Genomic DNA, 4647 nt, shown 5'->3' with positions numbered 1-4647 from the left:
AACAGACCATCATTTTCCAAACCTAGCTTGCTTGGGTGTCAGTAGCTGCTATTAGGTGTTGTATTAGATACAGTGGAAACGATGCTGGCATTACCCACCTCATTGCTTCACCACCTCAGCCCTAGAATCAGTCAAAACCTATGCTTTCCTGTAATTTTTCTTGGGTTTCAAATGCTCTCACTGTAACTTGGTCTACCTCCTGCACCTGACTGGGAGGTGTTGGGTCCATGGCAGGTTGGATGCTGTACCTGGGCAGGCTAAGGAGATGCAGGCCCAGCCACAAAGAACAGCTGAGTGGTGGTAATATCAGCACCAGTTCTGTATAGGTGCTTGGGAAGAATGGATACTGCTGCAAATTGTTTTGAAGGGGTTTGAAGGTTGGGATTAAAGAAACACTGGAAGAAACAACGATTGGCATGCTGGCATGTCTACATGTCACCTACCAAGGAATTTTTTTTTTCCTTGTAAGGCACACATTTCCAAACTTCTTCATTGGTAGCAGTATCCCTGTGAGGAATGCTACTGCATGATTGAGTATCAGGGCACCATAAATATTGCTAAACACAACTTCATCCCACCACAAGCATGGCCTGTATCCCAACAAAGCCCTGCTTAAGTGTCACCTGTTTATTTGTAGGGGATGATTGACCAGCAATTGAGATAGATCCATAGGAGTTTCATCAATATCTTTTATGTTAAGTATGCATCCTTGGCAAAAAACACCAGTAGTATGGTGAATTCACTAATGAATAAATGTGATTTGATGACCCCATAAGAATATCTGGAGGTTCACACCAAGAGGAAAACTGTAGTGATCTCAGTTTGCAACCTGCCAGGAACACACAATTCCTGTTAATATTTGCTCATATTCCATCTTCCTACCACATCAGAAGAGTGTAATGTAGCCACTGTAGCTGGCACTCTTTCATTAAAGGAAGCTGCCATCAAGTTCAGTGGTTTTTCTGTCACAGATCTCAACTGTATCCAGTAAAATCTAAGTAATTTAGTCAAACGTGCTTTAAACAAAAAATGCTATACGAAATTTAGTAGACTAACCCTCAGAAAAAAGAGTATAATTTTCCATTATTTCTATTAATGTTTTAAATAGATTGAAGGAAATACTGAACTCCCATTAAAAAATAAAGTTACTCCTAGGTTTAAGTTTCAGTTTTGTGTTGGTGAAGCAGAAGAAAGGGAACTTAGATCACTTTGCAGCCTTTTTTTTTTAATAACACTTGAGTCTAAAAGAAGAAAACCAGTCAATGTGAAAGCATATCCTCTTTTTCCACTTGTCTGTGCAAATTCTTCTAGAGAAATACAAATTCTACTGGCCAAATTCACATCTGACTTTCTCAAACAGAAATGTATGCTCACCTTCACAGTGAACAAAGCTCTAGTAGAAACAATACTCACAAAATTTTCCCTTACTGACATAATTTTCTTACATACAATGAGGCAACTTGCTAGATGAGGTCTGATTTTTAAATTCTGATTGTAAACCATGCCTTTTCTCTAATGTTCCTAGTTTCACTAAGTTTCAGATTATATCAGCATATTGACAACATAAGCCATAAAAAGTAGCAGTGTTAAAAAGCAGGTGCACTAGCTGAAGTAAGATCTTCCTTCTCTTAAATGGCATGTGAATAACCTGCATTCTTCAAAGAAAAATGAAGTCTTCTTGTCAGGAGAAACTGTCAATGCAAGTACAGATAAGAAAATAAAAATAACTTAATATAGGAATAGTTTAACAGGTAACAGACAAGAAAGAAGTAAATGTACCCTGGGGAATATGCAAATCATACTGACTGAAGTTATGTGTCTGCATACCAGCTTATATTTTGAGATCACAAAACTGAACTTAATATCCATTTCCTTATAGTTTTGCAGGTTAACTGTTATCATTGTATGAATTTGCAATTCCTTTCTCTGAGCTGCTGAACTATATTGTACTATACTGACTAGTAGGAACATGCAGGAATCTCCTTCTCACAGGGCTATCATGCTTTAAGACTCAAATTGAACATAATACTGAAAGACCAATGATTTTGTTCTCCTGCTGTTTTGCTCAGATCATGCTCCCCTTGCTACTGTATCAGGAATTAGCAAGTTAGCAAGTTGCAATGCTCTTCCTTATTTTCCTGTTATAGTCTTCTTCCCTAATTCTATGCTAAAACCTTAAGCACTTTAGTCCATCATTAAAACCAGTATTTGGTCCATCATTAAAATGGCTTGGCTTGCACTGAGATCTTCAGAATTAGGAAAGGGAGTAAGTTATTTCAAGTGCAGCCAACTAAAGTAATAGTTAAACACAGCTTCCTGGTACCCAGACACACTTGACTGCTTTCTGATGTTGTATGTTTTTTCTACAACCGCTTCAACTGTGCCACCCAGATTTAAGTTTGCAATGCTCATTTGGCTGCTACCACAGTAAAATACACAGGTTTTACATCTGTCTTTACAAAGTAGACTTTATTACATGGTTCAGCAGAAAAGAAAGGACAGCTAATATAGCAAAATTCTAGTATTTGAATACAAACTTTAAAGAAACCAAAAGAAAACCCAGAAACCATAGTATTTGTTTTAGGTAATTTTGTTCAATAGTCAAAAATAATAAGCAGTGTTATGTGAGCTGATGAAAAGCAGAACCACTTAAGCAACCATGACATTGGTTTAATCACCTTTCTTTCCCAATACCAGATGTCTCACTGACATGTAATTGAAATTTTGGTATTACAAATGGTCTCATTTTGAAAGACAACTTACACCCATTATTTAGTGTGTGTTGCAATGCAAAACTGCTCATTCCCAATGCCTTTCTGACCTTCTCCTCTTTTACACAATCTTGTAATTTTTTTAAATCAATGCCTTAACAACAAAATTTTATAAAGCTGTGCAGTTCCAGGACAGCAAAAACACCTACCACCAAGCAGGGTTGTAGCAGATACAGTTTTGAAAAGCTGATAAGATTTTTCCTCTAAAATAGGATGCACCATACAAGGTGACCTGAGTCACTGAAACAAGAATGCAAAATTATGTGTTTTATAATGCATTGGTGCTAAAATTCTAGAAATCAACAGCGTGTATACTGTGGGTATTTCTGTTGGAATAAATATGGTTGTATCTCCACGGACAAGCTGAATCAATGTATTAAATAAATTATTTTATAATTTCTTAAACCAGGCTTTCACATGCTTGTTAAAATTAGAATGACTAAAGGAGATGCCAACTATTTAGAGTGGAATATCATCAAATATTACCAGTATTAAATATTTTAACCTACACAAGTGTAGGAAGAGTCAAGAATAAATAGGAAGAGTCAAGCCATATGAGATGGACAAACAAGAGGAAGCCTAGCATATTTTGCCATAACAGCACTTAAACTAGTACTACTGAACCTTATTTTGAGAGCAGAGAACCCCACCTGGGTTTTGGGTGTGTGCATGTATAAGCATGTATCAGGCCAATCCCCTCTCTGTGCCTCCCCAATGCTGTTACATTTACACCTTCTGACATGGAGAAATGTGTTACCTATATGCTAAACCTCTGGCCCACACAAAGCTGAGGAGCACGTAACACTGTTAAAATTAACTGTAGTTGTGTCTTACACATGGTGTGTGCCCCCTCACAGTCTCTAATGGAGAGCAGAGAAAGCCAACATTCATCTTGCTGGTCATTTGATTATAGATACATGACAGCACATGCACCCTGCACTGTGTTTGTTAATAACACTGGGGCTCCTTCAGTGCTCCTGTGTCTGAACCAGGCTTGGGCCTGACCTGCTGGGGAGCAGCTCTGCAGAGAAGGACCTGGGGGTCTGGTGGCCAATAAGCCATCCCTGAGCCAGCAGCGTGTCCCTGTGGCCGAGAAGGCCAGTGGTATCCTGGGGGGCATTAGGGAGAGCACTGCCAGCAGGTCATGGAAGGTGATCCTGCCCTTGTACTCACCCTGCTGAGGCCACACCTGGAGTGCTGTGTCCAGTTCTGGGCTCCTCAGGACAAGAGAGACATGGAACTCCTGAAGTGGGTCCAACAGAAAGCAAGAGAGGTGATTAAAGGACAGTGTCTTTCTTACACGGAAAGGCTGAGGGAGCTGGGCCTGTTCAGACTCGAGAAGAAACGCCTTGAGAAGAGGGGACCTCATCGGTGTCTACCAGCGCCTGAAAGAGGGTGGCAAGAGGATGGAGCCAGGAGAGCACGGCTCTCAGCAGTGCCGGGCAATAGGACAAGAAGAAACAGGCAGAAACTGATCAAGTTCCACCTGAACCTGAGGAAGAACTTTTGCTGTGCAGGTGACTGAGCACCGGAATAGACTGCCCCGAGAGGGTGCGGAGTCTCCCCCACTGGAGATACTCAAGAACCGTCTGACACACTCCTGTGCCACGCGCCCTGCGAGTCCCGGCTGGAGCAAGGCGGCTGCCGCACACACGCCCCGCGTTCCGCGCCGAGACCCCGCCGACGGAGGCTCCCTCGGCTGCGAGCGCCGCGCCCCGCCCCGCCCCGCCGCGCCCCGCCCACCGAGCTGCGCCTGCGTGCAACCCCGCGCCGGGGAGGCCCCCTTGGGGCCGCGGCGCGGCGGCGCGTGACACCGCCCGGTGACGTCACCCGGTGACGCCACCCGAGCGACGTCAGGAGTGTGGCGGCAGGGGGC

This window comes from Anomalospiza imberbis, chromosome Z (genome assembly GCF_031753505.1).
Source record: "Anomalospiza imberbis isolate Cuckoo-Finch-1a 21T00152 chromosome Z, ASM3175350v1, whole genome shotgun sequence".
Classification (NCBI taxonomy): domain Eukaryota; kingdom Metazoa; phylum Chordata; class Aves; order Passeriformes; family Viduidae; genus Anomalospiza; species Anomalospiza imberbis.
The sequence above is the reverse complement of the archived record's forward strand: the minus strand, read 5'-3'. Positions refer to the sequence as shown.